The sequence below is a fragment of the Argopecten irradians genome, chromosome 4, assembly GCF_041381155.1.
Source record: "Argopecten irradians isolate NY chromosome 4, Ai_NY, whole genome shotgun sequence".
NCBI lineage: Eukaryota > Metazoa > Mollusca > Bivalvia > Pectinida > Pectinidae > Argopecten > Argopecten irradians.
This window is the reverse complement of record NC_091137.1, coordinates 34,330,227-34,345,086: the sequence shown is the minus strand read 5'-3', so window position 1 is coordinate 34,345,086 and position 14,860 is coordinate 34,330,227.

Below are 14,860 nucleotides of genomic sequence, written 5' to 3'. Positions count from 1 at the left end.
CAGGACGAAAATATCGGAAATTTACATCAAACAATTAATTTGGACCTCGGAAGCTCTGACAAAGTTACAATCAAATGATGTTGAAAAAAAAAACTACATTAAACAGTAAATAGAACATGAAATTGCAATATAGGAAAAATATTAAAAATAACTGAACTTTAAAAATGTGATATGCCTAAACTTCGCGCAATTATGAGCAACTAAAACCATGATTGAAAACTACATAAAAAAAAAAATAGCCCATTTCAGCCACGAAAGTTAAGGCTCCCTATTTATAAGGAGATTAAAAAAAAAATGTAGTACCGCAAAACTGCTCAGTCAGGCCAAATATTGTTATTTTTGCATTTTCACGTGAATTAGCAGTTGGACAATCGAAAGTCAAGAAATACTGTTGAAATTCTACACCTTAAAAATTTCCATAGCCCGGTCATCACGAATGTCTAAGGCAATTTGTATGTTGCTCAAACTTACATTAAAAAATGGAAATTAATGGATCCTTTATAAAGCTATTCAATGTAAAAAAATATTTGAAATAAACTACACTCATAAGTGATTAAGACCCGCTGCCGCAGGTCAGGCAAAAATTAATAAGATGTACATCCTAAAGTCGCATTAGAACACCGATAAACTGCAAGACAGGCATATATATAGATAATAATTTGCATTAAAATGTGAATTCTCCCGTTATGCATTTCGCATGTCAAAAGCTATAATGGCGTTGAAATCTACACACTAAAAAATCAATTGCCCCGCCAGGCCGGCATGTGTCTCAGGCAAAACATGTTGAAAACACTACATTAAAAATGAAAAGCCCCATGCAAAAGCAATTCATGAAAAAAAATATTGAAAACTACATACAATTCATCTAGAGTGTAGCATCAGCCCCGCAGTCCGAATGTCAGGCAAAATTATTAAGAACTTACATTAAACAGATGAGAGTAGTTACCCCCGCAAAACTGCAAGTCAGGACAAATATGATAAAATAATTACATTAAAAGTGAGCATAGCCTTATTGGCCTGAAGCCAGGCAAGACAGGTAAACAAACGTATTGAAAATTATATGAAAGATCGTAACTATGTGAAAATTGGCTTCAAAATTCAAATGTCATTCATTACTAAATGAAATCCCCACTGCCCACTGTATAGCTTTTCCCTTCCGAAACGATTCAATCCCAACGAAATCGTCAGGATTAGTCGAATCCTCTCCATATTGTGGAAGGATTAAACCCACATGTATGGGGGCGCATGGTAATTGCCTTGAAGCTCCCGAATTTTACTTCATAACTTGTGCGTCAGTAATGACCCAAGGAGGGATTTTTCTGGCGGACCAGTCCAAAATGAGGGAGCACACTCTCCAATGGAACTCCAGTTGCTTCCCCCTAAAAACATTCAAAATACGAAGTCATTTAGAAAAACAGAAAAAGTCACAACTTTCATAAATTATTCCAATATTTAACAAAAATTGACAATGGCAACAAACAATTTATCTCTTAACACGATTTCGCATATTACAAGAAGTGCTATTCTTTGTTTTCTCGTTTTTAAAATCATTATTTCAATTTCATTATTAGAATAACTTTATATAGTACGAAAACGAAAGCTTTTAGAAAAATCCGGTGAATATCGAAAGTTTAAACTTTAGAGAGGCGGAGAAAAAAATATGTAAGGAACACTCTTAAATACTTTTTCTATGCCAAATAATGACAACAAGTCACGATGGACCATACAGAGTTTGAAGAAAAGAATGAAAATATGAAATGGTGTTTAATGTTAAGAACTGTCCCCCAATACTATTATCACAGTGAATGCAGATAATACTTCTAAATTCATCACTGGATGGAACAGAAATGTCATTAAAGGAAGCAGTATGTGAACCTGAAGACTTTGCTTTAACTTTCAGGTTTCAAATATGAATTGTAGGGAAAAATGAGGATATATGGATTGATGGTAAAAAAGTGTGTATTTATATTGAATGGATTTATAATCAGAACATGAGAAATACTGCTACGTGAAAAAACGTAAGGATGTGTTTAAATAAAATGGACTACACAAATAAGAAAGAGTAAATATAATAATCCTATGATCATCCGAGTTTACTTATTTTGTATATATTACACATAACAATGTATTGATGAAAAAACCTGAATCAAATTCTACTAATTATTAAATACAAGAGAGAACCATGGGCCTTAAAACGGTCATTACTGACTTTTGGCAAAAATACAACACAGTCAAATCACAACAGTATTGGTTAACAACCTAATGAAATGCATTGAGCTCTTTAGAAGAAACTTGTATATTCCTGATCTAATGTGATGACTTTAATCATGAAAAAAAAAAAGGGTCTAGTGTTCACGGGTCAACATCATTTTTGTAACAAACAAACTTGGTTGGCTCCTTTATCCCAGCATTGCTACTGATCCAATATCAGCCCTCTAGGCCATTTTAGTTATTCAACACAGAAGTTGTAACTTTATTAAGAATTATATCTATTGACCACTGTGGACCTTGAAGAGAGAGGTCAATGTCATTTTTGTTTTCTACAAAACTTTGTAACCCCTCTTCTCATCTCAGCAATACAATGCCAACAAGCCGAATATGAGTACCCTGGGCCTTTCGGTTATTGGAGAAGAAGTCGGTTTGGCTCCCCTGAAAGCAGTTTAAATTACGGCGGACTCGGCGGACAGCGCACGGCGCAAACGGCGACACGACGACGACACAAACACGATGAGTAAGTATATATTTATGTAGCGTCATCATGATCCTTCGGGTCAGTTGACCTAAAAAGAGCACGGAAAGTTCAATTGCAGATCACTTTATAAAAACCACCTGCAACGAAAAGGACAATGGTAAGCCATTACAACTTTTCCTTTCAATGAGCAAAATTTTGTCCCCTACTTTGTAGATATGTACACGCGAAATGGACGTGCAATTTAAAAGTATAAAACTTTCATTTACCAAAAAGGATCCCACTAAGAAAAATCAGGCACCATACAACTGTTTTATAGGACAGATTTTTTGTAAAGAGTTTTGAAAAAAATCTGTCTGGCAAATAGCTTTATGGTGCCGGGCCCTGTTCTGGGTAGCATTGGTTTTGGAACCACTTAAGAGGCCAATTAGTGAAAATGCAAAATAATGAGCAAGGTGCGTATGCCCTTTTATTTGACTTAACCTTTTAGCATGTATTTTTTTAAATCTTGATAATCTTAGTGCATATTTGTGATTTGTGAAACCGTTACTGAATAATCCCTTTAATGACAGGACTCAAGAAACCATTCTAAAAACGTTAAAACAACTACATTTGAATATGAATGTGGCTTTAGCTTTAAAGATACCTTTTCCTTCTTCGAATCTCTTCCAGTCAATTTCTCTTTCCTTTTAAGGAACTCTATCAGCTGTTCCATTGTCCTGGAAACAACAAATAAGTATGTGCAAAACTATATCTGAAATGACAAGTAATGGTAATATCATACATTTCAATCAGTATTCCTTTAACGTTACTCCAAAACACAGTTAAGTAACACAACCGTATTAACTGACCCGTGGCTTCAAGAAAACAGTGTAATTACATTCGAGAAAACAATATGACTTCTATTTCGTAATCTTTTACAAGGACAATGGCCATTGGCCTGGTCGAATACCCTTAGTCACTGTCACCGACCACAGGATCATATCTTGATGAACTTGTATTACTTACGCTTTATTCGGCGTCGCATGCGAATGACTCGTGTCCTCCGCTTTGGGTTGAGCTATAACGTGCTCACGTTAATAACTTTATTACGTGAGCACGTAATATAATTTTTACCGTGATTCACTAAACAGAATCAAATATTTCCGTCCTTACATTAAGAAAAAAAAAAAATTTTCGTCTTTACATAAAAAAAATATTTTTACAATCCTACATTAAAAAAAAAACATTTTTCGTCTTACATTAAAAAAATATTTTTTCATCCTTACATAAAAAAATATTTTTTCGTCTTTTCATTAAAAAAATATTGATTTTCCATCCTAACACTAAATAAAAAAAATTCTTTTTCGACATACTTCACTAAGACTTAAATTTTATTCACCAATCTTATACTATTTTATTGCTGTAACACAGAAATAGTTTTAACGTGAGCACGTAAACGTTTTTACGTGTTCCACGTAATTAAAGGTTACTTTACGTGAGCACGTAAAAGAAAAAAAACATTTTTCCTTCACCAACTTACATAAAAATCTTTTTTTTTTTTGCTCTCCTACATTAAAAAAAAAATATTTTTCGTGTCACTTCTGTGCCGGCCGTACGTTTATTAGAAGTTATAAAAGCAAATTAACTGCGTACGGTAAACCCACGGTAAACCCGTAAAATCTGGTTATGGTCAAAACTCTTTTTATTCAACAACTGCTGGTCCCCTACGCTAAACACTTAACTTCTGGTTAACGTCTCATCAATGGATAGTTCAAAGTCCGCATTATTTCGCCAGTACTCATCAACTGGATAGTTCAAAGCTCCGCATTATCCCAGTTTTAAAACTATTTTTCTTAAGGCTAGAGAGTAAGTTCGAACCGCAAAATTAAATGTCTTGATCGAACGCATAAATTGATGCACCGATGCAGGGAGAAAAGATTTTTCAGTGTAGAGCAAATCGTCCGCCCCAAGAGATTATTTTGATCGCCAAAACGGCAAAAATGCCCCGGATATTTTCGATTAAAAAGGATAAATTTGATGGGGCATAATAAAAGCAAGACACATCATGATAAACATAAATAAATTAAATTCATCATAAGATATGTTTAACTATGTAACTGGCATAGAATATAGTTTTTCTAAACGGCATAGCGTGCGCGAAATAGTTTTTAATCCTGTCCAAATGTAAAATACGTATACATTATTGCCTACATAGAACCTGCGCGTATTGCAAAGCCATTGAAAATATTGTGAAATCGTCCAAGCACGGTTTAAAAATCGGCGATTCGTCCATATACGTTAAAAAATCGGCATTAGAAATTACATTATTAGTGTGTCAACCGATTGAGGAACCCTGTAAGCACTGGCTTATATAGCGACAGGCACAAAAATTTAGTTATCAACACGTTCAAAGTACCTGATCGGAAAAATGCTAGGTCACAACGCCAGATAATAAATTAAACAGGACAATCGAAAATAAAATCCAACTTCTACCCAATTTTAAACTGTAAATTCATATTTGTTGAAATATAGATTCTGAATTTGTGTCACAATTATGTTAATTCTACGAAACTCCTGATAATGTTGAAACAATATGCCTAATCTTGACCTTCTTTACAATGGTACGATCCATACATGTATACATAGTAGATTGTATACAAATCTGCCTGCTCGGAAAGTAGACCCCTAGGCTAGGACATGCTAGATATTGACCATTCGACACTTGGGAACTTCAAACTGTTCCCATCAACCACTACGGATATGATAATACTAAATTACCCTATAACATTGAGGTCAGAGTTGGGGCCAGGTTCCCTGGGGCCGTCCTTTGGGGCACCCATTACAATATGTTTCAGCTCAACGTGTTACTCACAGACAAACACCAACAACCAGTATTACATGAAAGTAACCTTATCCCAACCCCAGGAGGTCCATTTATAGCATGCAGTACTTAAGGGTCTGCAGGCCGTCTCTACAAAAACATTGTACTTCATGCTACCCAAAAACGAACCGTTCATACAACCAAACTGGTATCAATAGGGGTATTTATTTTAACCGGGTAGTCGCATTCATGATTTAAACTATTGACTATATGAAATGTCTATATAGTAAATTTAAAAGCATAAAAAACAGAACTTCATAATCCCAAGTGTTACTTACAAATACAAACTAAAACATTTATTTCAAAATTAATTAGGAAAGAACATATTTTCCATCCAATATCTATTCATTAATTTAAATTTTATTTACACTGGCTTTTTTTACATATATCCAGAAACCTTGATTAGCAATGACTTATGATATATCAAATCCCCATATTCTACCAATTTTGTTGATAATTACATACTCTAAATATATTTTTGATTAATAATATACAACAATGTAATAAATGGTAAATTCAAGGTTGTGACAGACATGCTTGATTATACGCATTGTACAGCTCCCGGTCAGCTTCCACTTCAAGGCTGTCCCTGTCGCTATAAGCAATAATTGAGGTGTACACCAGCATCACTTACTATATTGTTTTTGGGCCAGCTAGTTTTATTACCATCATCCCAATCTACCCCCCCCCCGCTCCCCCGGAAGAAAAAATGGTGTACATGTATACCCCAGGCTCTACAACAAACAATGTACATCGTAGTCGTCTAAAAGAATGGGTAACTTTATTGTGTTTCAAACTCACAACCTATATGATTTTTTAAAAGTGAAAAGTGTATAGTGTTTTGTCCTAAAACAAACATCCATGTGAAGCACAATTCGAAAAATCACATATTCATCTATAGAATACTGACCTCCATTCTCATAACGCCGTGCAATACGCACCGAGTGACAACGTTTCCTGCCCAGCTGGCCATCCTATCGATGTGGCCCCCATTTGAGGTACACAGTATAAGCCTGGATACTGTGGAATTACCCTGTATGTATCTGACCAAGTTTATAAGTTATTGGATCCATGACGCAATACGATCGACGGTTCAAGTATAGACTTTGCGGGAGTTGGCGGAATCATAAAACATATTGTGTTTATACCGTTAATTGAAGATAAACATAACAAACTTGCATTGGGTACCTTGTAGGTAGACTAAACCTGTAGCAACGTCATAAAGGTTTTGAAGTGATTTTATTCTGCATGATCTTTATTAAAGACGTTCAGTTTTTAATAAAGAAAATTTAGCTCAAAAGGACGTATAAATCCTTGATAGTACTTTAAGCTATATTTTACGTACAATGACTTTTTAGCAATTGATGATAGCAGAAGAAACATATTATAAAATTGTAAATATTTTAGTGAAACAGGGAGGGGGGGGGGGGGGGGGGGGGGAGGGTGGGGGGGGGGTGGCGGATCGTACAAGGGTGTCGCTAGAAAACTACGCTAGATAGGGACCAAATGCTTTGTTAATATTAACTTAGCTATGTACATAACCACGGAATATGATTGTATTAGCACTAATAAGCTTAAATTATAAAAGAAACAAGTGTCCTCAAAAAGCACAATAGTGACTGAGTTTTTTTGCCGTATCTGCCAAGATTTGTTAGCTACAAAAGCCATTTAGGACAGACAAATGGTGACGATCTTAGTACGGGCCGGGTATCGAACGAATACGTTTTTTCTAGTTTTTTTTTGCCGCAATTCAAACAGTCATGATTTTTCACCATTTAGATTGTTACCTATTTCATGTAAAATTTTAATGGCAAATTTAACCCATAAAACTTTGACTTAAGAATACGGTAATATAGAATATTGTAAGAAAATAAATGGAAAACAGATGCTGGAATAGCAACATTTAATAGCCATAGACTTGCTATTGATTACAAAGTTAAATTCCTTTAATAACTTTTACACAGATGAAAAGGGTTCTTTATCATGTAAAGCTGAAAAAATATCGTAATAGTATGAGACTATAATTTACGGTCATCATTTGAAATAGTATATGTTTTGTAGATTTATACACAAAAAGACAAACACTAAAGAAAAATTTAAATACTCTGTATTATTTTTAAAATGCGAACTGAACGTATTCTTTTCGCCCGATCCCAATCTAATAACACATCGTATCACTTGGTCTGTTCCTAAGTCCTGTATCTTAACCTGGACAACCCTGTCCTCACCTCTATAGTGGAACATCAGTGGGATCACACACGAGGGGGTGCACTACCGTGTCTACCTGTAAGTCTAAATCTTGTGTCACTCCGTGTCTACCTGTAGATCGTAAATCTTGTGCACTCCGTGTTCTACCTGTAGTCTAAACACGTAGTGCTCTCTCCGTGTCTCTACCTGTAGAATCTAAACCTCGTGACACTCCGTGTCCAACCTGTAGTCTAAACCCTCGTGCACTAGGTCCGTCTGGTGCAACAGAGGGTGGTAACCTTTAGTCTACTACCAACTGTATGGCATTTTTAATTTGTGTTTTTGTTTTTTTTATGCTATCTACTGTATGGACATATTTTTACAATTATTGACTAACCACACTGTAGAAAATGTTGAAATGAAATTGTAGACCCACTATATCTAGTTTACGATCAATGGCCTGATACCGCGTACCTCCATAACACTGCAATGTTTAAATCTGTAAAATATATAACATATTTAGCAAGTGCTGCCAAAATCATTATTTAAAACCTGTACAGTGTTAATATTTGATTCTCAAAAACTATGGTAATAACTGATAACGAAAAAAATGTTAAGAGCTCTGCTTGATTCGTATGGCAAGCCAAGTCACTTTTTTATTCTATCAACTTCCCGATATCGGAATTATAACTTTCCGCGATATCCGGAATCTAAAATATTCTGGTATTGGCCCCCCAATTTCATGGAATTACTGGATCCGATATGGGAGGGGGAATCGGAACTTTCTTACTCCTCACATATCGAAAATCAATACTTCTGATTTATCCGAAATTCTGACATTCCGATATCGGAAATTTTATTTTTTGATATCAGGGATTAGAAAATCAATATTTCCATATCAAACTTTTCTAATTCTGATATGGGAAAATTTTATTTCCCATATCAGAATTAGAATTTACGATATCAGAAATTAAAGAAATTTACGATATCATAAATTCGGAATAAACAGTAACTTGGCAAGCCAAGTTGCTTTTTATGTCAAGTTAATTCCAATATCGAAATTAAAATTTTCGATATAGGAATTGAAATTCCCCGATATCGGAATTAAATTTCTTAAATTTTTTAAATTAATTTCTGTTATCGGAAATTCTATTTTGATATCAACAATTAGAAAATAATTTTTCCATATCAGAAATTCTATTTTCTGATATCAGAGTTAGAATTTCCAATAACGGAAATTAAAAGCTAATTTCCGATATCAGAAATAGAATATTTCCCTTGATAAGGGTAAATTCAATTTCCTATAACGGCAAAAGAATATCCGATATCGGAAAATAGAAATCCCCATATCGGAATTAGAATTTCCGAAATATCGGAAATTCGAAATAAAAAGTAACTTGGCTTGCCATAGATTCGTGAGAATATGAAAATTACGGCACGTTTAATTGTATCTAACAAACATAGGTAATAAACAATATATAGGCCATTATTAAATAACGAGAGGCCTAGATCACAGGGGACCAACTCAATAAAAATGAATATTGTCAAAAAAAAATTGTATTTGGTGGATGGACAGATGAGTATATATGACAGTCATGTGATTTTTTTTTCAGAAAATACAAGATTTGAAAAATTATTTTTAAAAAATCGGGATATTTACTTTAAAAAAGAGTAAATATCCCGATTTTTTGATAATTTTTCAAATGGCTTCTGTGTAGACGCGACTCTCTGGATTCAGAAATCTGTTAGGGTGTATGTCGTCCGGTCAGGAAGAGTAGCCGTCTGTGTCCTCTTCACTGTTAGATATCCCTCCGGCACAAAGTGTCTTTTAAATCCCGATCCAGTCCACTGTATACCTTCTGTCGTACAATCTTCAATATACTGGCGGTATGGCCTTCCATAATCGCTCTTGTTGCTCACAGAATGAATAAATTTGGGTTCTTCGCTAATCTGTCCTAACCGGTCTTTGGTCTGTGGTCTGACTGGGGGGCGGGACTCTACCGTTATGGTCACACGTGGTCTGGGGTACCACAGCTTCCTCCACCCTTTCTTTTCTGTTTTTTCCCCTTCTGGCATGTCTGTTGATTGATTCCAATGGGACTCCCCAGGGTTCAAATCCAAGGTCAAGGTCCTCATGGAGGGTGATGCTTGATGAGGTTTTCCAGTCCGATAGAAGAGGTGACACTGGGCACCTGTCTACCATCACCTGCTGTGGCGGGCCGTCATCGTCCTCAAAGGTGGCGATTAAGTGACCAAAGTGGAAGGGACCGAAAACTTCTTGACGGACACGGCCATCATGGGTTTCCTTCCCGGGGCGATTTCCTTGTGTCTGTCACCGGTTTCCGTGGCTCCCCTTCTTGTGTTGGTCTAAAATATAGGTTCAGGAACCAGCCCTGGTACGAAGAATCAGCAATATTGCACACCAGACGAGGCCAATGGACTGACCGTGAATTTCTCTTCTTTTACATACTGTCCACACTTGTGTCATCTCTGATGCCTCCTTGGGGTGGTTTCCCTAGACTCTTGTACTCGTAACGATGGCCTCAATACTGAATTGGTACTCTTCAATCTGTTTCTGAAACGGTAAGTATTATGGTAAATTTAAAGAGTTTTTTTTTGTAACCTGGCTGTCTTTACGTAGGTACAATTATACTTCTTATCTTCCTTCTCCTTCCCAAGTATGGTTTCAATCATTGTTTGTTTATAGTTTTTTTACCTTGCACCGTGGTCCCTTCTTTATTTGGTATACCAGGTCAGATATTCTCTTAATATTTGTATAAGGGCCATCCCAAGGTCTTGCTAGTTTTCTTCACCCCCTCTAGTTTTATATCATATAACCACACATTGGTTTATGAATATTGTCTATTGCTTTATGGCCATAAAGGTTTTTGTCGGTCGCTAGTTAGCAGAAATATGTATAATAGAGATTCGCAACTCCTTCTTTGCCCTTGTTAACGGCAAGGGTCCGGAAGTGCGATCCCACAATCCATTGTGGCCCCCTACAGTCGTCTATCTTCGCCATCTTGGAAAATATGTGACGAGAAAGCAGTGTTTATTTTCATTTATAACGTTGTGAAAACCTTCAAACAATAAGGTAAGTATGTATATATGTTTCTGCTAGTTAGCTATATATATAGAGTCATGTGTTTTCTTGCTACGTCATATACTGACCACAGCTTAGTCAACAGATCTTGCACCTAACTGGCTGAGGTAATATCAGTCTGATCAGATGGGGGTTTACCATATAAAAGGTCTAAATGTTAGAGGTAATGGGTTTCACTCTGTACCTTCATGTACCGACTGACCAGTAAGCATACATTACTAGTGGTAACATTTCCTCTCCGTCCTTTTGGTATTTAGACACTACCTTACTGACCATGTCCTCTATAATACGATTTAGCCTCTCTACTCAACCGTCTCCTTATGAGTGATACGGGGATAGTCCACGTCTTCTCTATATCAAAGTTTGGTAACATAGATCTTTAAAAAGGTTTGACTCAAACTGTCTCCCCTGGCTTCGAATGTATCTGTCGTGGTACTCCGTATCGTGGTTATAAATTCCCTGACAACGACATCAGCAACAGTACTATCCTCTCTGTTTTGCCAAAGGAAATGCTTCAGCCCATTTCTCATAAAGAGTCTGAAATGAATATTAAAACGTGTAGAACTGATTTTCGTTTAGGGGACACCTGTCAGATAAACTATTGTTGGTCTTAAAGCTAACGACTGTTTTCCATTGGGCTCTAACTGGATACAAACCCAGTCTTTCCCCTAGTAGTACGTTTGGGTTGCTTTCCATGATTGAAACTCCACACTTTGGGCTATTTTGTGAAATTTCATTATTTTTTTTTTTTATTTCTCCAAGATGATCGAGATTATTTTTAATTTTACCCTCCATCCTCGACGTCTACATACAATGTATTTTTTCACCTTTCCGAGACAATAAAATGAAAGTTTCCTTATACATGTATATCGATGGCCTAAGATGAGGTTACAACACCAAACAAATGAAAGTTTTTTTCTGCGTAATCATGTACAAAGTAGGCCTACATGTACATGTTAACAGTGAAGATTCATTTCTAATTTTAGTAAAATATAAAAAAATACAGTGTATAGGTCATAGATAATTTCGACAATCTTGGAGATAAATAAAAAATAACAAAAGGTAATTTGCGGATAATGCACTTTATACATGTACACACAAAAATGTGTTGCTCAAAATCTACCACGAAAAAAAGAGAGAGAAACAATCCATGCCATTTACACAAAGTTTGCTTACGGATCACGCAAGACATAATGACTGCAAGGGGAAGAAAGTGAAACTAGGAAAGTTTGATAGTGACAGGCATTTAGACATAGAGTTTTTCTTTTTAACAGATATCAATAGAGAGGTTATACATGGAAACAGTCTGAGTTAAAATAGCAAACTGAATCGAAAATCAAAATCAAAATTAATTTATTTCTCTACTCATAGTTATATGTATATACAGAAACATATATACATAGAGATTGGCAACTCCGCCATTTTCACGATCGGCAGATGTGCCTCTGTATGTGCTTAGGGTATTTTAGATAAACTCTTAAACAGTTAAATACAACAAAATAATTTTGATATGTTATAAAAGTTCAGTAATTTTCAGATGGTTTGAGTACGATTTAGGATAGAAAAATAATATTTTGACTTATATTTTAATAAAACAAAATGCACTTCCGGTTTTGACTGTTTGATTTTCGAAAAACAAGGTAAAATTGCTGATTTTCATGCTTCAAAAATCATATTAAATAACATCACTCAGAAAAACTGGTCACATCAAACCATGATATAATGTTTAAACTTTGAGTTGATACAAAAATATCATGTTTAAAAGAATACACTTAAAAGTAGTTAGCCAAGGGAAATGCCTATAAACCAGAGGTCCCTCTGCCTGTCAACATAGACAAAGGAGTTTCCAATCTCTATGTATATATGTTTCTGGTATATATAAGAGAAAACAATATAATAATATAATATACAATCATTAGTGTTCGAAGCATTTGTTACAATGTACATTATGTGCAAAGCTGTATACGATTTATTAAAAGAAAGAACAAATGTTGGGGGGCACTGTATGGTAACGGGATCCGGTCCCGGTTGTTTGGTATCTACTTCCGGAAAAATCGTACGCAAAAAAAATGATAGTGGTACGTGCTAAATCGCTTTATTATTTCATTTGTTTATTGAAACCTATCAAAATTTAGAACAATGAAAGCTTAGACTTTAATATGACCAACAATGGTTTGTAAAAATGAGAATAAAGCCTCCATTTTTGTATTCAAACATGCAACCTGGATCGTATTCCTTACAAAACTGAGAAAAATGCGAGAAAATATGAACATACATATGTATCTCAAGATATTGAATGCATTTCTTTAAGATAAGATGTTGAATGAAGAATTAGGATAGAACAAAAACTATATACCACTTCAAATATATCGTAAATACATCCTGTGTGCCATAATCGATGATGTTTAGTGAGCAAGTTATGACTAGAGTGTACGTGTTTGGTACGCACAAAATTCCGGTTTGGTATATCCAGAGATTTAAATATTTAAATCTCTGGTATATCCATCATAGTGTCGCATTGGCGCACTTTGCATTGCGATTCTGAACTGTTTTACCCAACCAATTTTCTGCTTGGTTATTTACATGCCTTTTTTCTGCCTTTTACGATATATTAGATGTATATGTATATATGTGGTTTTTTTTCTCCCTAAATTGCCTTTTTGGATTTTCGTTTATAAATCAGGAAAGCAATTAAAACCTTAAAGTGAATAGTAGGGCAAAGAAAACCAGTCTAAATGCGTTCATTGGCCTTCCAAAAGTTCTCCCATATTAATACGACGGTCAAGTTCTGCTTAGTTTCCCAGTTCTGACCATTAAAGTAAAGAAAAGTTGAAAGCATTGAAAGCGAGGCTGCCTGGAAATGTAACCACGGACATAGTGAGCCGGGAGGACGTTTTAGAATTTCCATACTTTAGATTAATTTCTTCGTACGCAGACAGATTTTGACGAGAGATTTTATTTTTCCTTTTCATAAGAAATTATACTGGATATATTCACACCATTTTTACCGACTTTAGCCATCCTTGCCCGACTGTTCACTTTAAACCCGTTTTAAATTATCTTGTAGATAAAAAAGAGACCATTACACGTGACATATAATATCATTTTTACCTTATATGTACATGTATTATGCCTTACAGTGGCGTAGGAAGATGAAACGTCATGGGGGGGGGGGGGGGGGCAAAGGTCCTCAATATTTTGTAAAACCCTCCCCCCCCCGCCACACTTACAGGAGGAGATTAATTAAACTCCCAACCATATGATATATGCTTTATGTACATTTTTCATATATCACTAAATTTAATCCTTGTACACATTTATAAACAGTGGGGTCGCAAAAAAGGAAATTAACGAATACGCAAATTGACCAAATTAGCGTGTGAGCGTCGAAGGCGCGAGATTTTGGTGTTTTATTAGGGGTCTGAGGGTGACCCCCGGGATGAGTTTTTGTGAATTTGATGATTTTGCGATCGCCCGAAAGCACGAGATTTTGGTGTTTGGGGGGGTCCGGGGGTCTCCCCCGGGAAAAAACTACGATTTATAATGGCTTAGATGAGTTTTACGATGCATTTTGATGAATTTGCGAGCGCCCAAAAGCGCGAGAAGTTGGTGTTAGGGGGGTCCGGGGGTCTCCCCCGGGAAAAAGTTACGATTTAGAATGGCTGAGATGAGTTTTACGATAAAGTTTAATGATTATAAAGCGTTCTTAACATGGTAATTTTTCGATTTAAAGCTACCTGCATTTAGAAATGATAATTGTGTCGTCATAACATTATGCAACCCTACTCGATCTGAATATACCGGCTTCACACCATCGGCACATTGTTGTGTAACATAAAAAAAAATGAATTAATTGTCTCGCTAAGACATTTAAACAAATTGATCTTTTAAGAGACATTTTTTTAAATAGTACATAGAATCCCTTGATGGACATTTTTGTCTAGTTCGTGTATATTGAATTTTTACTATCTAAGGTTTGACATTATGTGCTTGAACGTTTTAGGAAATGCGTCGCGCA